This window comes from Cervus elaphus, chromosome 20 (genome assembly GCF_910594005.1).
Source record: "Cervus elaphus chromosome 20, mCerEla1.1, whole genome shotgun sequence".
Classification (NCBI taxonomy): domain Eukaryota; kingdom Metazoa; phylum Chordata; class Mammalia; order Artiodactyla; family Cervidae; genus Cervus; species Cervus elaphus.
The window spans coordinates 124,273,481-124,293,548 of record NC_057834.1 but is presented as its reverse complement, the minus strand read 5'-3'; the positions used below and the strand labels follow the sequence as shown (position 1 = coordinate 124,293,548).

General features: G+C 42.5%; 1 protein-coding gene across 4 annotated transcripts in view; it reads right to left on the bottom strand.

The window, feature by feature from the left end:
- Positions 1–16,353, bottom strand: part of HIVEP3 (HIVEP zinc finger 3) — a 533,699-nt gene extending 517,346 nt beyond the window's left edge. For all 4 annotated transcript variants that reach the window (XM_043877706.1, XM_043877708.1, XM_043877702.1 and 1 more), the window contains exon 1: positions 16,208–16,353. The gene's annotated coding sequence lies outside the window, so the exon portion shown is untranslated. The remainder of the gene's footprint in view (positions 1–16,207) is intronic.
- Positions 16,354–20,068: the final 3,715 nt, after the last annotated feature.

Genomic DNA, 20,068 nt, shown 5'->3' with positions numbered 1-20,068 from the left:
AATTCATCCAGCAGGAAATCCTTATTTTCCCATTTCTATATAGGCTTCTCAGCAATCTGCCCAACCCTAAACACATAGTTTCTACAATGAGTATTTTTAAACCATGGGCTGGTTAAGCTATCACCCCTATTTTTTCTCCTCTTCCTTTAGAAAGAAAGAAAAGCAGTAGAAGAACGTAATAAATAATGCGTGTGGTTTACGATGTGGATTCTGCTCTGCAGGTGGACCTCATCATTTGGGAATGGTTGTAGGTACTTGGTACATAGCACCCTGGATGCTGAAGTTTTGGTTTTAGATACCGTGCAAGGTGCTGGAGTACAGTGATGAATAATATAGACATAGTGCCTGTCCTCATAAAGCTCAAAAATTTCTTTTCCAGTGCTGCAATTAATTATTACATTCTTTTCATAATAGTTTTAATTAAAATAAATTCTTACTTTTAATCTAATCAATTTTCTTAATCTTTTCTTAAATTTAACACTCTTTGCATCTTATTTAAGAAGTCCTTCCCATGCAGAGATTATGAAGGCATTCTCTCGTTTATCAAAATGTTTATAGTTTTTCCTTTCATGTTTGATTTTTTAAATCTCCTTGCAATTTATTTTTACATATCGTATGCAGTGATAGTCAGATTGTGTTTTTCCATATGCATATCCATGGGTCGAATACCATTTATCAGAACATTTAATGCTAACCTGTAATGTGTACTTTGCAATACATAAAAAGTCCATAAATGCACAGTTTTGTTTCCGGGCACCCTACCTTGTGCTAATTGATAAGCTATCTTTGAATCAATTCCACTGTTTTGATATTACTACAGCTTTATAATAAGACTTGATATCCATAGAGCAAGTCCTCTGACCTAGTTCTTCTTCAAAATGTTTTAGTTATGATTGCAGATATTTCTATTGCTCCTTATAGTTCTGTCATCCTTTTCTTTATATATTATGCTATGCTATTACCATATATTTAATATTTCAAACTGATATTTTTCCTGGTAAAAATAACTTTTTATCCCTAGTGATTTTTTTAACCATAATGTCTGGTTCACTTGATACTGTGCTTATTGTTTGACAGTATACATTTTACCATTCTTTCCCTTTCATTCTTTGTATAGTTTTAAGTTACAGATAAGTCTTTCTCAACTAGCTGGGATATCATACACTTTGTTTCTATTCTTTCCCTGGTTATTCTAGAAAATGCAACATACATTATTAACTTATCAGTCTAAGAATAATTATTAATCTTTACTCTCCTTAAAGGAAATACCAGGGCCTTAGAATGCTTTCTTAACTTATATGCCGTTGTTGTCTTATATTCAATTTTCCATATTTTAATGCATAAGATATTAAAATTCTATTTTATATTTAATTTTTCTTATGTTTACTTACATAGTTTACCTCTTTACTATCTCTCATCTTTTACCACTGGAATCACTTCATTCTGCCTAAAGGAAAAAAATCAGTGAAGTTTGCAGAAGGCAAACTCATAAAGTGGTAGCAAAGTACATTTTCTTTACATAGAAATGTCTTTATACTGTCATCTTCTTGAAAGATAGTTTCTCTGTACATAGAATCCTAGGTTATCAGCTACCTCATTGCAGAAAACATTCCACTGCTTGCTTTCTTCCATTGTTGGGAAGTGTGCAAATCACTCTTTTCAAGACAAATTGTCTTTTTCTCTGGATATTTTTAGAATTTTCGCTTTGCCTTTGGTGCTCTTCTTGTGAACTTTTGGTTTGATATATTTTATTAATTCTGGGAAAATGTCAGTCATTATCTCCTCAAATAGTTGCTTCTGATCCATTCACCCTTTCCTTTTGGAACCTCAATTAAAAGTACATTAGAACTCCTCACTTTATCCTCCATGTCTCTTTTTTAATTTTATTGAAGTATAGTTGATCTACCCTCTAGATGTCTTTTAACATCTCTTCCATATTTTCTGTCTTTTTATCTCCCTGTGCAGCATTTTGGGTAATTTCTTATAATGCAGCATCCAATTCACTATCTCTCTTTGCTTTGATCTAATATGTTGTCTAATGGTAATCCACTCAGTTTTTAGATTTCAGTTGTGTATTTCTATTTCTAGAAGTTCAATTTGGTCGTTTTCTAACGTGCTAAGTAACTTTTAACTACTAGTCATTCTCTGCAGACATTTATAAGTTTGCTTTAATTATTATGGACATAATAAGCATAGTAGTTTATTTGTCCCTGATAATTCAATACATAAAAAATTTAGGAGTCTTTTTGTTCACTCATCATGTTTTGTTTCTGACTGTTACTGCTCACTGGCCCTGGAAAACTAGAAAGATTACTTCCTTTAGAGAAGATTCATCTTCTGCCAAATTAGGGGAGTGTAGGGGAAGGGAACACTAGCAACCTGGAACAATCTTAAAGTTAATTCATGGTTTGAAGTTCTCTGAATCAAGGTGATATAAAACCATCCTCAAAATCTGTACAAAGGCTAGCCAATGACTGCAACCTACCTTTTCTTTTTTCTCTCACTCTTCTCAGTACCTGAGCACCTTCCCTGTTGTCACTTAGGATGGGGAAACATGGTTTTACTTCTGGTTCACCTTTAACCTGAATAGTTCTAGCTTTGTTTGGAGACAGTCTCCTATGAGACTATCCACCTTGAGCAACCCCTGAACTTTGAGTGCTAAATTCCTTATCTTCAAGACCGCCAAAACCAAAGCCTATATTTATTAGGATCAAAAAATCTTCTCAGGATCAGTTCAGTTCACTCACTCAGTCGTGTCCAACTCTTTGCAACCCCATGAACCGCAGCACACCAGGCCTCCCTGTCCATCACCAACTCCTGGAGTCCACCCAAAAACATGTCCATCAAGTTGGTGATGTCATCCAACCTTCTCATCCTCTGTCATCCCCTTCTCCTCCTGCCCTCAATCTTTCCCAACATCAGGGTCTTTTCAAATGAGTCAATTCTGCATCAGGTGGCCAAACTATTGGAGTTTCAGCTTCAACATCAGTCCTTCCAATGAACACCCAGGACTAATCTCCTTTAGGATGAACTGGTTGGATCTCCTTGCAGCCCAAGGGACTCTCAAGAGTCTTCTCTAACACCAGAGTTCTAAAGCATCAATTCTTCGGTGCTCAGCTTTCTTCAAAGTCCAACTCTCACATCCATACATGACCACTGGAAAAACCATAGCCTTGACTAGACAGATCTTTGTTGACAAAGTAACGTCTCTGCTTTTTAATATGCTGTCTAGGTTGGTCATAACTTTCCATCCAAGGAGCAAGCGTCTTTTAATTTCATGGCTGTAATCACCATCTACAGTGATTTTGCAGCCCAGAAAAATAAAGTCAGCCACTGTTTCCCCAACTATTTGCCATGAAGTGATGGGCCCGGATGCCATGATCTTACTTTTCTGAATGCTGAGCTTGTTTTTTTTTTTTTTTTTCCCATTTATTTTTATTAGTTGGAGGCTAATTACTTTACAATATTGCAGTGGTTTTAGCCATACATTGACATGAATCAGCTATGGATTTACATGTGTTCCCCATCCTGATCTCCCCTCCCACCTCCCTCCCCATCCCATCCCTCTGGGTCTTCCCAGTGCATCAGCCCTGAGCACTTGTCTCATGCATCCAACCTGGGCTGGTGATCTGTTTCACCCTTGATAGTATACTTGTTTCAGTGCTATTCTCTCAGAACTTCCCACCCTCGCCTTCTCCCATAAAGTCCAAAAGTCTGTTCTGTACATCTGTGTCTCTTTTTCTGTTTTGCATATAGGTTTATCGTTATCATCTTTTAAAATTCCATATATATGTGTTAGTATACTGTATTGGTCTTTATCTTTCTGGCTTACTTCACTCTGTATAATGGGCTCCAGTTTCATCCATCTCATTAGAACTGATTCAAATGTATTCTTTTTAATGGCTGAGTAATATTCCATGGTGTATATGTACCACAGCTTCCTTATCCATTCATCTGCTGATGGGCATCTAGGTTGCTTCCATGTCCTGGCTATTATAAACAGTGCAGTGATGAACATTGGGGTGCACGTGTCTCTTTCAGATCTGGTTTCCTCGGTGTGTATGCCCAGGAGTGGTATTGCTGGGTCATATGGCAGTTCCATTTCCAGTTTTTTAAGAAATCTCCACACTGTTCTCCATAGTGGCTGTACTAGTTTGCATTCCCACCAACAGTGTAAGAGGGTTCCCTTTTCTCCACACCCTCTCCAGCATTTATTGCTTGTAGACTTTTGGATAGCAGCCATCCTGACTGGCATGTAATGGTACCTCATTGTGGTTTTGATTTGCATTTCTCTGATAATGAGTGATGTTGAGCATCTTTTCATGTGTTTGTTAGCCATCTGTATAGCTTCTTTGGAGAAATGTCTGTTTAGTTCTTTGGCCCATTTTTGATTGGGTCATTTATTTTTCTGGAATTGAGCTGCAGGAGTTGCTTGTATATTTTTGAGATTAATCCTTTGTCTGTTTCTTCATTTGCTATTATTTTCTCCCAATCTGAGGGCTGTCTTTTCACCTTGCTTATAGTTTCCTTTGTTGTGCAAAAGCTTTTAAGTTTCATTAGGTCCCATTTGTTTATTTTTGCTTTTATTTCCAATATTCTCGGGGGTGGGTCATAGAGGATCCTGCTGTGATTTATGTCGGAGAATGTTTTGCCTATGTTCTCCTCTAGGACTTTTATAGTTTCTGGTTTTACATTTAGATCTTTAATCCATTTTGAGTTTATTTTTGTGTATGGTGTTAGAAAGTGTTCAAGTTTCATTCTTTTACAAGTGGTTGACAGTTTTCCCAGCACCACTTGTTAAAGAGGTTGTCTTTTTTCCATTGTATATCCTTGCCTCCTTTGTTGAAGATAAGGTGTCCATAGGTATGGGGATTTATCTCTGGGCTTTCTATTGTTCCATTGATCTATATTTCTGTCTTTGTGCCAGTACCATACTGTCTTGATGACTGTGGCTTTGTAGTAGAGCCTGAAGTCAGGCAGGTTGATTCCTCCAGTTCCATTCTTCTTGAATGTTGAGCTTTAAGCCAACTTTTTCACTCTCCTCTTTCACTTTCATCAAGAGGCTCTTTAGTTCTTCTTCACTTTCTGCCATAAGGGTGGTGTCATCTGCATATGTGAGGTTATTGATATTTCTCCCGGCAATCTGGATTCCAGCTTGTGCTTCCTCCGGCCCAGCGTTTCTCATGATGTACTCTGCATATAAGTTAAATAAGCAGGGTGACAATATACAGCCTTGACGTATACCTTTTCCTATTTGGAACCAGTCTGCTGTTCCATGTCCAGTTCTAACTTTTGCTTCCTGATCTGCATACAGGTTTCTCAAGAGGCAGGTCAGGTGGCTGGGATTCCCATCTCTTTCAGAATTTTCCACAGATTATTGTGATCTACATAGTGAAAGGCTTTGGCATAGTCAATAAAGCAGAAATAGATGTTTTTCTGGAACTCTCTTGCTTTTTCAATGATCCAGCAGATGTTGGCAATTTGATCTCTGGTTCCTCTGCCTTTTCTAAAACCAGCTTGAACAAGTGGAAGTTCACGGTTCATGTATTGCTGAAGCCTGGCTTGGAGAATTTTGAGCATTACCTTACTAGCGTGTGAGATGAGTGCAATTGTGCGGTAGTTTGAGCATTCTTTGCCATTGCCTTTCTTAGGGATTAGAATGAAAACTGACCTTTTCCAGTCCTGTGGCCACTGCTCAGTTTTCCAAATTTGCTGACATATTGAGTGCAGCACTTCCACAGCATCATCTTTCAGGATTTAAAATAGCTCAACTGGAATTCCATCACCTCCACTACCTTTGTTCGTAGTGATACTTCCTAACGCCCACTTGACTTCACATTCCAGGATGTCTGGCTCTAGGTGAGTGATCACACCATCGAGATTATCTGGGTCGTGAAGATCTTTCTTGTACAGTTTTTCTGTGTATTCTTGCCTCTTCTTAATATCTTCTGCTTCTGTTAGGTCCCTACTATTTCTGTCGTTTATGGAGCCCATCTTTGCATGAAATGTTCCCTTGGTATCTCTAATTTTCTTGAAGAAATCTCTAGTCTTTCCCATTCTGTTGTTTTCCTCTATTTCTTTGCATTGATCACTGAGGAAGTCTTGCTTATCTCTCCTTACTATTCTTTGGAACTCTGCATTCAAATGGGAATATCTTTCCTTTTCTCCTTTGCTTTTCGCTTCCCTTCTTTTCACAGCTATTTGTAAGGCCTCCTCAGCCAGCCATTTTGCTTTTTTGCATTTCTTTTTCTTGGGGATGGCCTCGATTCCTATCTCGTGTACAATGTCACGAACCTCTGTCCCTAGTTCATCAGGCACTCTGTCTATCAGATCTAGTCCCTTAAATCTATTTCTCACTTCCACTGTATAGTCATAAGGGATTTGATTTAGGTTATACCTGAATGGTCTAGTGGTTTTTCCCACTTTCTTCAATTTCAGTCTGAATGTGGCAATAAGGAGTTCATGATCTGAGCCACAGTCCGCTCCCAGTCTTGTTTTTGCTGACTTTACAGAGCTTCTCCATCTTTGGCTGCAAAGAATACAATCAATCTGATTTTGGTGTTGACCATCTGGTGATGTCCATGTGCAGAGTCTTCTCTTGTGTTGTTGGAAGAAGGTGTTTGCTATGATCAGTGCATTCTCTTGGCAGAACTCTATTAGCCTTTGCCCTGCTTCACTCTGTACTCCAAGGCCAAATTTGCCTGTTACTCCAGGTGTTTCTTGACTTCCTACTTTTGCATTCCATTCCTATAATGAAAAGGACATCTTTTTTGGGTGTTAGTTCTAGAAGGTCTTGTAGGTCTTCATAGAACTGTTCAACTTCTCAGGATAAAAGCTACTTAAGTGCTCTAGTGATTTGTACATCTCTATGATTTCACTTGATCATACATGTTGGCCTGACAGTTCTTTTTTCTCTTCTCAGCTCTTTAGAGTTTTTGTCTTAATTTTAAATTTTAAAAAATATCTCCAACATTTTAATATTTTTCAAAGGGCACTACAGTCCAAATAACCTTACCTATCATTATCAGAAACAAATGCCTACCATTTCCTTTTTTCATGATCACTGAATTCGTTTTCCTTAACAGCTACAGTATTTGCATGAGGCTCCTCTTGGCAGGAGAGGGGAGGACGACCAGGATACCCTTTCAAATTACCTGTTTTCACAACCCAAAGGCTCTCTTCCTCCTTGCTACCACAAAGACAGAATACTTCCTACAGATATGGGTACTTTCCTATGTGATTCTTTAACAATCATTCTTCTTTTTCCTCTTTGAATCAAACTATGTCAGGATACTGCTTCTACCAACTATACATCCAGTTTCCACAAAAATTACTGCAAGCAAGGGATACAGCTTTTACACATCATGGTACACTTTTCACCTTAAAGAATGTGATGTTTATGGTACTTATTAAGATCTGATCTTTGTTGCTGCTCTCTCTCTGTCTCTGTCTCTGTACCGCCTCCCATCACTTCTTCCCACCTGGCTTCCCCCGATCTCATCTATTTGGGACAGTCTTTACACACATTTTGAAGTCTATAGATTAAATTTCTCTCCTAGTTGAGCTGGAAATGGAGTTTCCAAGATTTTCATTATTATTTTTTCACCTTTCTTGTTGTTTTTGAATGTTTTCAAGGGAGACAGGGGAAAACGCTAACTACTGAAATAATTACACTCAAAGGTCAGAATCATCTTGATTCCTGTATCTCATATCTAGTATAAAAATACATCATTAAGTCCTATCAACTCAATCTTTGAGATATATTCATAACTTGTTCCTTTTGACCTCCTCCATCTCTACCCTAGTCCAAGTCACCATTCTATTTTATCTGGTTTATTGCATAGCCTCCTAACTAGCTGTCCTACATACACCTTAGTTGCTTTGCTGTCTATTCTCTATAAGGTATTTACGTTTTTAAATTTTTTAATTGAACTATAGTTGATTCACAATGTTGCATTAGTTTCAGGCATCCATCAAAGTGATTTGGTTATACTGAGAATACATATATGCCCTATTTCAGATTCTTTTTTCATTGTAGGTTATCATAAAATATTGAATTTAGTTGCCTGTGTATACAGTCCTTGCTAACCTATTTTCTATACAGCAGTTTGTATCTGCTAATCCCAAACTCCTAATTTATCCCTCCCCTCATTCTGTTTCCCTTTGGTAACCCTAAGTTTATTTTCTATGTTTATGAGTCTGTTTACGTTTTATAAATAAATTCATGCATATTATTTTTAAACTCCATACATAAGAGATATCATATGATATTCATCTTTCTCTGTCTGACTTCATTCATTTAGTATGATAATCTCTAGGTCCATCCAGGTTGCTGCAAATGGCATTATTTCATTCTTTTTTATGATTAATATTCCATTGTATGTCTATATACCAAATCTTCTTTATCCATTCATCTATCGGACATTTAGATTGCTTCCATGTCTTGGCCACTATAAATAGCAACATTTACATTTTTTAAGACATAAGCCAAATCATGCCACCTATTCTCAAAATCTTCCAATGGCTTCCTATCTCATTAGAATAAAATTCAAAGTATTTAACATAGCCGTGAGGCCCTAATCCCCTCTCTCCTTTCTCTCCTCTCCCATTATTGTTACATTCCAGCCACAATATCCTCCTTGCTGTTCTCCAAACAGGTCAAGCATATACCCACCTCAGGACCTTTGCACTTGCTAAATTACTACAACCTTAGTTCCCTCATGGTTCATTCCTTCTCACTTCTTTCACATCTCTGCTCAAATACAACTTTGTCAGGAGGTCTTCCTTGAACAACTGCTCTCACACATCACTACCCCACACATCCACTCCACGTCTCCTTACCCAGTTTGTTTCTCTTCTTGGCACTTATCACCACCTTATTTTTCTTATACTTACTTGCTTTTTTGTTTGGAGTTGTTTTCTACAGCCAAAATATAAACTCTATGAGAACAGGGCCTCTGTCTGTTTTTGTTCACTAATGTATCACAAGCATGTAAACGGTACCTGGAGCCATAGTAAGCACCCAATAAATGCTAATGCTAATGAATGAATGCTATGCTACCAAGGAACCCAACTGCAAGAAGTACAGTGAAAGCAGAAATTGCACAGCTCCTCCATCTTTGCTGCCACGCTGTCTCTCACTACTTGCCGCCCAGCTTCTCTGCTCATCAGCCACCCCCAACATCCTCACTTTCAGCCTGAGCCTACAAGTCTTTCCCACCTGAGGATCCTCAGCGCAGTGCCTAAATCCCAAATATCTGACTGGTCTGCCTTAGTCCAACAACCCATCCAGAATCCAAGTAGCCACTGTTGAGGGACAGATGGGGGGTGGGGTAGGGGTAGACATGTCTACTCACATGCCAAGTAGAGTCACCTTCTCCAAACTCTCTAAAAATAGGGGAAATGCTGGCAATCTTTAATTCAGATGCAGAACAAGCCTCCACTAACACATCCTTGACACTGGCAGAGAGAATGTATGTGAATTCTATTGATACAAGGGTGCCTCTAACAAGTGTCTTCAGAGTCCTGCGAGTAATATAAGTGAGTAAAGAGGGCAAGGTGGTAAAGATGGCAAACTCAGGAGTCTCTGCTACATCCAGAGAGGTGCAGCTACTAGAACTAACTCCTGCCAAGGAGGAATGTGGGTCTGGAGTTGCCAGATCTTCTGATGGTTCAAGAGAAGCCAAGAAATTTGGAAATTTGGAAATTGTAGTGTGAAATCTCCCACTTTAAAAATGATGACAACTAATCCAATTTTTGAAAAACAAAACACCGTGCAGACCAAATAAAACACATCTGCTGATCAAATTTGGCTCAGGGCTACTCGTGAGCAATTCTGTTTTATACAGTCAGCTCAAAAATAGGACACAGGTAATTTATCACACTCAAGAGCAATGTTTCCCAAGGGGTTCAATGTGAAGATTTCATTAGCTGGAGTAACCAGAACTCTAGGTCCCCTTTTCCAGCACCTGCCCTATCTTCTCTGCCAGTCCTGATACAAATGCCCACTAACTTTTACCCATGAGAGACATGGCTTAGTGGAAAGAATGAGAGCCTTGGAATCAAATAAAGTGGGTTAAAACCCAGTGCTACCTCCTAGCTTTCCTTAACTTTTCTAAAATTTAGTTTTCTCATCTGCAACCTGAGAATACTAATTCCTACCTAGAAGCATTCTAAGGAATGAAATTAATATAAACAAAGTGCCTGGTACATAATAGAGGCACAGAATAGGTAACTTTTATTAATAGAGTTGGAGCCAGTCTTCCCACAGAAAGGCATGATAGCTGAAAATCTACAGTTGTGATACAGGATGTTCACAAGCTCATACCACCTAAATCTTTTTGTGGGGTAAGTAGAAGGAAAAGATACATTTAATAAATAAAATGCAGATGAGAAATACAGTCATGCAAGGGCCCAGGTCTTCACACTAATGGAAATACTGGTGAACCTAGTCCAGAATGAATACATTTGTAGAAACCAGCACTAATTAAAATTCATAGACATCAATTATCTTATTATTCAAGAACTCTCTCAACTTTTGAAGCCAGGTTTTATATGCATTTACAACACAACATTGAGTCAAGTAGATGCACGCCAATTCTCCAACGGCCTAAAAAATTTAATCCTGTAGCTCATGGAGACATAACCAGGAGAAAAAAAAAAACCTGCTGGCCAGGTGTAAAGGGCAGTGCTGACTCCATCTGGTGTGGGCTGCCAGGGGGCTGGAGCGGGACTGTCCAACATCCACCATCAAATGCAGGGGAGCAACTGCTATGGGGGAGAACCCAAGGCCATCAGGAGGAACGCCTCTCTCGTCCACCCTGCCCTGCGCTCTCCAGGAAGGAGCCAGGTGCAGGCTTGAAGGCCGCACAGCGCACACCCAAAGGGTCATAACCCAGGAAAGGGGTCATCCTAAAATGAAACATGTAAATGAAGCTCACTGCAAGAACTGAGCACCCTGGACTGCAGAAATCAGAAACACCTTTCTCCTGGCAGGGGACTCTAAACAGGTTTCCCCCTCCATGAGGTTTAAAAAGAGTTCTGTCTCTGATTGGCTGTGCTTCCCAAGGAAACCTGACCTCCCCCATCCCAGATCGGCCTGGGCCTATTCCTATTCCTCAGGCCCTCATGGCTGTTATAATCATGCACGTCCATTATCAGCTTTCCTCCAGGGAGTACCAAGCACCGGAAAATCACTTCTCTCCTTCACTGTCAAGCCTCCCCTGATAGGCAGCCCATCAGTAATTATTTAAGCTATTTTCTAGATTTAAACGGTGGGGGGTGGGGGGTAGTCTAACATGGGTGGAGTACAGATCAAGATAGACAGGAATTGGCAATTGTTGAAGCTGAGCATTGGGCAAATAGAAGCTCATTATACTCTTTTTTTCTCCATGTTGGGGTATGTTTCAAATCTTCCATAACATAGAAGTTTTGAAACAAAGGTTTCAGGAGAACACAGCTACAACCTGAAAACAAAATCAGGTGCTCAACCCTCCCCATGCAGTGTCTGGACACAGAAGAATCTGGAAAGTGCTCAGATCGACAGCCTCCAGGGTTCCGGCACTCCCAGGACAGAGACCGTATCTTCGAGGCATTACACTCAGTGTCCTCAACAAGCCACCTTTGAAAAATTCCCTAGAACTTTTCAGAATTATTCTGGCAAGACCCAGCTTCCCTTCTTGGCCTATAAACCCTTGTGCCTCCACAAATTACCCTGACAACCTCAACCCACTCCAAGGGCCTCTACTTCCTGTTCCAGACTACCGTGTTGAGCAATCCAGTTATTGAAATAGCTCCTGGTGGCAGACGAGCGCCTGTTAAGCTGGTTCTCCCTCCTGCAAGTCAGAAGCAAGGGTGCTGTTATCACTTTCAAGAAGCCAAGGAACACTTTATATTTTCTTCTTCCTCTTCCTTCTAACTTCAATTTGCTCCTAATAAGAAACTGTTTTCACTATTTAAAGTGGAGTTTTTCAACCCCAACCCTATGAGCATCTCAGCGTTTCCTGTTTGGGGGGCCAGCCTGTGCATTGTGAGGTGTTCAGCAGCTTCCCTGGTCTCTGCCCACTGGATGCCCATAGCATGTACACTGTCACCAGCTGCCACAACCAAAAATGTCTCAAGACATTGCCAAGAGTTCCTTAGGGGGTGAAATCACCACTGGTTGAAAACCACTGGACCAAAAGATAGTGAAAAACCAAGATCAAGAGTGTCCTGGCAAAAAAAAGAGAAAGAAATTGAGATATACAGTTTATTTCCACATACACTATTAGATAACATATTTCAATGTATATATTTATAAATAAGAATACTGAAGAAATATCACATCCCAAGTCAGAAATACATAAAGGAACAAGAGAAAAATGAACTCATAATGCTTGCAACTATTTCTTCTGTCTTTGTGGCTTCCTGTGTAAATCTTATTTGTTTCCTCCAGATTATTCTGTTTTCAAGCCAACGCAGACATCATTTCATGTGTTGGGAGGGGGAACTCCTAATGCCCCTCTGAGCATTCCCTGTGAGGTGTGCTGGCCTTCCAGCACACAGTCCACAGGTGTCACTGGAGAACAGAAGCCCCCAGAGAAGATTTCCCCAAGAAATCAGAAGAAAGTGCCCGGAACACATCCTCCTGGTAGAGCTTCAAATATCAATAGATTGCCATCATGGCCAAGAAGCAAAACAAAAGGCTAAGCAAGCAGCATGCGAGGTGACAACACCCAAGGGGAAATACTATTCTATTTCTTCATTACACAGAGGGAGTTTCCCGTGGTACACTCCCCGCTAAGAAGAAAGAAAATCTGCTCTCTGCTCTCTATTCTGCACAGGTCTTATACTAGTCAGTCTATTATTCAGCTTCGGAGGATTTACATACAAAGCTGTCTCTCCCAGCTCCACTCCCAGTGGCCCCCTGGCCCCACGGAGATGTTAATATGTTCCTCCTCTCTGATGCTATGGACAGGCAGGTGCTGGGCGCAGGGGATACTGTCTTTTGGGCTCCATTCCTCCCGCAATCCCACTTCACTGCCTGTCTCAGCCTGGATCTCCTCAGTCCCAGATTCTGGCCAAGACCTCCTAACTGATCTCCCTGGTTGAGAGTTTCCCTTCAAACCCAGGTTTCACACGGACGATGATCTTTCAAGGGCACAAGCCAGAAGAGGCCAGAATCCTTCTGCCGTTTCTCGCTCCCTATCACTGGATACAATCCCAGCTTCTTTGGCGCACATTTGCGAAGCACAACAAATGGATGGCCCAGGAGGTGTCCAAACAGGAGCAGGATGGGCACTGAGTGAAACAGGTGTGCACCCGTGGGGGATTCATCCACTGGATAGGTGGTGAAGGGAGGAAGGGAAGAGGGTGTTAGATGCAAGGACCTTAAAGTTTCCTTTTAATCCTGACTTGCCATGATGCTGGGAACTCCTGGATCTGCCATTCAGGTCCTGCCATCTGACCCCAAGCCTCCTGTAATGTGATACTAAATGATCATCCATGAATGCTCCTGAAGTAATCCAGCACATGGTACCCCACTTCCATAAGATAACTTCTTCTCTGCTTGTCTTTTTTTTTTTTTTAATTACAAAGGAATGGTTTTGGCGGTAACAGAATAAAACAGTCCTGAAATATTTCAAGATGAAGTGTCTCAACGACTGCACTCCCATGCTGACTACTTCCAAGCGTACGACATGTGCCCTCTACCACCTCTTCTCCATAACACATACACACACAGATACATACCCCACTCGTTTGATACTTGATCTTATAGTGTGCCTTAGGGAGGAAAAGATTTAATTCTTGCATGCATTGACTCATCTCTCTAGCTCCCCAAGAGGTTAAGCCTGGTTAGTTCATCTGCTTCAATTGCAATTATCCCACCAATGAGGAAATGGGAGGCAGGGAGATCAGGTACCTGCCTCAAAATCACAGATTAGTTGGGAACAGAGTTAAGACCAGAATAAGAACTCCTATCCCAGTGTTCATTATTACACTGTAAGTGCTCTTCTCCACACAGCGCAGAGCACGTTCAGGAAGCAAGTAGAAATAAATACTTGGGGAAAAAATAACCTACAGAGGCAGGATAGCACAGTGGTTAAGTACTTGGACTCTGAACTCAGGCTGCTGTCATTAAGAGGTAGCTGTCATCTACTTGGGGCTTCCCTGGGGGCTCAGACAGTGCAGGAGAATGGGAGTTTGATTCCTGGGTCAGGAAGATCCTCTGGAGAAGGGAATGGCAACCCACTCCAGTATTCTTGCCTGGAGAATCCCATGGACAGAGGAGTCTAGCGGGCTACAGTCCACAGGGTTGCAAAATTTACTTAACTATGTGACCTGAGTCAATCAACTGGGCCCCAACTTCATTGTCTGAAACTGGGGTAATGATAGTACCTCCTTTACAGGGTTGTTGTGAGAATTAGATAAGCTAATACCTATAAAGCACCCAAAACAATGCCTGCTACCCATGCTAATAAAATCAGCATTATAGTTCTAATATAGCCCCGAAAATACAGTAAATATCATCCTTCTTAAAATTAAGTCTGGAAAGTCAAAATTAAATCTTGTTTACTTTGTTCCTTGTTCAAAAAGAAATTAGCATGGGGGAAAAACTCACATGCTATTAGTCCACAAAAATTTAAGTGACACAGTGACTGAAATCATTTCTACAAAGAGGAATGACCTCATAATGACCTCATAGATCAAACGCATTGTAATACCTACCGTGCCAAAGAATAAAAAACCTTAACAGCCTCTAGCAGTAATTATCTAAGTAAAGTGGACTGCAAATCTGTTGGAGAATTGTTTTTGCCATGATAATATTTCGAGTAAATTGCTGCTTCTATACTAAAAGTACTGGTGTTGCAGAAGTGGCATACTAATAGAAAGATTATTAAAGAAACACTATTAAAATGAATATGGTATTATTAAAGATTCAACACTACAACAGTGCCTGATTACAAGAGATTTCAAGCTATATTGCTTAATGGGCAGATAAAAGTGCTAATTAAGCCCACTCTTAGAGGATGTCCCTAGGCAGGTCTACAAACCACAGGCAGCAAGGGGACTAAGGAAGATCTCCCCAGAAGATGGGGAGAGATCAGGAAGAGCCAAGGTTTTCTGCACAAGAGAGGTAACCTCGTAAAGCACACAACCATCCAACTTTTTTGAATCTCAGGATTTTTGTTTGTTTTTTAACTGCTTTGTCAGCAACACTTCTAATTGCTCCTTTGCTTAAGTGAAGAGATCCAAATAACCCACCATAGATTGGCGACCCTTAATAAACAGTATAAGCAGGGAGGGGCAGAGAAAGCCTTGCCATGATCACCAAAGCCTTCTCAGGCAACCAGAAGACACTGAAGAGCTCTCACGGCAGCACCTCGGCCAAAAGCATCTCTCACCGCAAACAGCCTAAAGCTCTCGGTGGTTCTTAAAAGAGTTGCTAGACTAAAGGCATTAGCCATGCGTTTCAGGATCTATTTTGCTTTCCCACCTTGTTAATTAACTAATCAGGGATGGCAAAGCGCCTCACAAATATAAAGTGTCAGGGAAATGCTAAGTAAATTCACCTACATGTTCTATCAACGCTCAATTAGGAAAGGGGGAAGAGCTAGAGGCTCAGCTGTCCCCAGAATGCTGCAAGCCAAGGGCCAGCTAACGTGAAGGCGGAGAGACCCGTGTGCCCTGCAGCAGCCTCCAGCCCAGAGCAGGGCCCTCGGCAGGACTTCTGGAAAGGAAATCTGGACCAGGGCCACCCGGGGCAAAGGCAAAGCTGCTGGAGAGGCGCATCCTCGCGGTGCAGCCTCCATCTCCCCGCATCGCTCAGATGTCAACAAACCCGGACCACAAAGTGAAACTTTCCGGGCCCCCGCTGTCGCGCTGGGTGTCTGTCCTTTGCCTGGGAGCGCGGCGCGGGGACAGGTGTGGGGCCGAGGCTCAGGAAGGGACCCCCGCCCCCAGCCCCAGCGATTGTGTAATCGACCTGAGAAGGGGGTTCTCGGGACCAGCCCCACGCCGGGATGCGGAGGCGCGGCCCGGGGACCCGTCTGTAGGCGCGGCGCCGGGAGGTGTGAGGGGGATGGGGAAGACGGTCGTCCCGCCCCCCGGGACCGCCCCCGGGAGGCAAGGGGAGCCGCGGAGCTGACACAGCCCGGAGGGGGCGCCCGCGCGGCGGACCGCTGCCGAGCTTGGGGACGCGATGGCTCGGCAGTGCGGCCGGCCTTACCTGTGCACCGGCCCGGCACGGCGGAAGGCGGTTCGGGATGCCGAGGCGGCGGGCGGCGGACGGCGGTCAGCAGCGCCGGCAGCCACCGGGCCACGGCATGTAAGGAACCGCGGCGGCAGCGGCGGGCGCGGGACTGACAGCCCCAAGCCCCGCCTCCAGGCCCCGGGCCCCGCCCCCTCCGCGGCCGCGCAGCTGGCCCCGCCTTCTCCGCCCACCGCCGGGGTCAAGCTCGGTCCACCGGCCCGGGGGGGCGGGGACTTTCGCTTCCGATTGGTCCGGGAGGTAACCGCCCCGCCCACCCCCCCGCCCCATCCTTGGCGCGAACCGGCGCGTGCGCAGTGGCTACGATGTGCAACGCATAGCGCTGAGTGCTGGCGTAGTTGGTCTCCCACCTCTTGTGCTGGGCATCTTACTTTATCCGGCATGACTAGGAGCCGTGGGTAACCTGAGGAACCAGAAGTCAAGACTCAAGCTCCACGGTGAATTGTCTTTATTCACCTATGAAGGAATCTACGGGAAATAAAACAGAATGGGCCAGGCTCTAACCAAAGGAGACCCCTAAACTAGAAACTGCTGCAAAAAAAACGTACCACCGGCCCGGATGCATCTGCGCCAGGTCCGGGGGTGCTTTATTCACGCGCTGGATTCTATCCCTGGTCAACAAGTATGATGTGTGTGCTGAGGGTCCAGCAGTTGTGAAGCGAGGTTAGGGCATTAAGGTTGTGCCAACAGAGAAAGTGAGGGATGCTGAAGAAAGTAGCCCTTCTCCAGCGCCAGCTTCCTTCTCCCCAGCCCCTCCCTATATCTGTCACCGCTCCCTCTGCGCCACCCTCAGCCTGTAAACAAGACCAAGTCTCTCTCAACAAGAATCAATTTTGACCCAGCCATTCCACTCCTAAGTACTTCTCAAGGGAATTGAAAACTTATATCTACCCAATAACTTGTACAGAAATGCCATAATGACCCAAAAGCATATTCGTAATGACCCAAAAGCATATTCGTAATAACCCAAAAGTCAAACACTCGAACGCCCATTGTTTGATGACTAGATAAACAAATTATGATTTATCCATACAGTAGAATTTCTCTGGGCTATGAAAAGAACTGAAGTACTGATCCCCGCTATAATTTGTAGGAACCTGAAAACGAAGTGAAAGAAGCCGGGCACAAAAGATCAGATTGTATATAAGTCCACTTCTATGAAGTATCCAGAATAGGCAAATCTATAGAGACAGGAAATAGGTTGGTGGTTGCCAAAGGCTGGGGGAAGGGAAAATGGAGAGTGATTGCAAATGGGCATGGAGTTTCTTCTGGGGTAATGAAAATGATCTGGAGTTAAGAGTGATTATGGCACAATTTTGTGAATATATTAAAAACCACTGAATAATACATTTTAAAAGAATGAATGTTATGGTATGTGAATTATCTCGATTTTTTAAAAAGCTGAACTACAGTTAAAAAAAAAAAACAACCCACACCTAACTACCTTGAGGCTGTACGCCTTCCAGTTACCATGCACTTTCCCAGCCTTTCTCATCCAAGATTTGTGCAAGGATGGTCTGCATGTTTTTATTCCTACTTCCTTTTCTCCCATTTATATTAATTCCATAGAATGTGGCTTCTGCCTGCGCTAGAGCTCAAAGCTGCTCTCTCCCTAAATCCTGCAGCTTTCTATGACTCTGAACATTCCCAGTTCTCCCCCTTCTCTCCATTCTATCTTTTGATCTTCCTTTCCTTGGCAAATCTATTTTAAATATTGATGTTTTCCGTGGCTCATCACAAAATCCTTCCTATGTTCTACCATCCACATCCATGAGTTCAGTTGCTGTGCTTCAAATTTGTACATCCACCTGATGTCCCACAGGTTTCTCAAACTCCATGTGTCCTAGTAATTTAGGACAACCCCCAACTCCCAATCCCCCACGCTACTGTCTTTCTAATAGTGATATCTATCACTGCATGCTGGGACCTGGGAATCATCCTGGATTCTTCCCTCATTCTTCTATAGTCAACCACCAGTCTTTATCCAGTAGATGTCCTTAAATCCCACTGTTCTTCTCTGTTGCTATTACCACAGCACTGGTCCACATTCCCTCATAATTTAATTCTCTTCATCTTTTGTCTCCTTCAAATCCAGCTCCCAAACAGCTGTTAAGGTAGTTGCCCACTGCTTTAGCTGACATAGTGAGCATTCCTCTTTCTTACGATGGTGGTTAGTCACTCAGTCGTGTCCAGCTCTTTGCAACCCCATGGACTGTAGCCTGCCAGGCACCTCTGTCCATGGAATTCTCCAGGCAAGTATACTGGAGTGGATTGCCATTCCCTTCTCCAGAGTATCTTACAGACCCAGGGTTCAAACCTGGGCCTCGTCCATTACAGGCAGATTCTTTACCATCTGAGCCACCAGGAAAGCCCTCTTATGATGGTAATACTCTGATTTTGCTTTAAGAACTCACCCTTCCCCTCCCTTGGTGAGACTGCCAATCAAGATGCCAACTTTACCTGGTTCTGGCTGGACGTGCCCTTGAGAATACAGCATCCTTCTTCTAAAATTTGAATAAAATAATAGTAAAAAAAAAATTGAAGGTGTTTGCACCTGATTTTCCCTGACCGAGAAGCCTGCCAGTTGACTCCTAATAATTCTGTCCTGGGAAGTCCTTTCAGAGCCTGGGTGCTGTAGCTTTTCCTTCAGTTTTCTGAATGAATCCCATAGCTCTCCAATGAATTCCATTTTTGGAAGTTAATCAGAGTTGCCTGCAGCCATAGAACCCAAGGTATACAGTAATATGTTTAAGACACAAACCATGCCTTTCCCTACCTAAAACTGTCTAGAGGCATCCTATCCCCATGGGATAGACTCCAAGCTTCTTGACCCAATCCCTGCCTGCCCTTCCCATGTCTTCTTTCTCTGCTCCCTGCCAGACCCTTCTGAATTACTTGGAGTTTCTTGAAAATTTGCTATAAGGCTTCAGGCCTCAACATTTTTTTTTCATTTATTTGTATTAGTTGGAGGCTAATTACTTTACAATATTGTAGTGGGTTTTGTCATACATTGACATGAATCAGCCATGGATTTACATGTATTCCCCATCCCTATCTCCCCTCCCACCTCCCTCTCCACCCGATTCCTCTGGGTCTTCCCAGTGCACCAGGCCTGAGCACTTGTCTCATGCATCCAACCTGGGCTGGTGATCTGTTTCACCATAGATAATATACATGTTTCGATGCTGTTCTCTTGAAACATCCCACCCTCGCCTTCTCCCACAGAGTCCAAAAGTCTGTTCTATACATCTGTGTCTCTTTTTCTGTTTTGCATATAGGGTTATCATTACCATCTTTCTAAATTCCATATGTATGCGTTAGTATACTGTCATGGTCTTTATCTTTCTGGCTTACTTCACTCTGTATAAGGGGCTCCAGTTTCATCCATCTCATTAGAACTGATTCAAATGAATTCTTTTTAATGGCTGAGTAATATTCCATTGTGTATATGTACCACAGCTTCCTTATCCATTCATCTGCTGATGGGCATCTAGGTTGCTTCCATGTCCTGGCTATTATAAACAGTGCTGCGATGAACATTGGGGTGCACGTGTCTCTTTCAGATCTGGTTTCCTCGGTGTGTATGCCCAGAAGTGGGATTGCTGGGTCATATGGCAGTTCTATTTCCAGTTTTTTAGGGAATCTCCACACTGTTCTCCATAATGGCTGTACTAGTTTGCATTCCCACCAACAGTGTAAGAGGGTTCCCTTTTCTCCACACCCTCTCCAGCATTTATTGCTTGTAGACTTTTGGACAGCAGCCATCCTGACTGGCGTGTAATGGTACCTTGGTGGTTTTGATTTGCATTTCTCTGATAA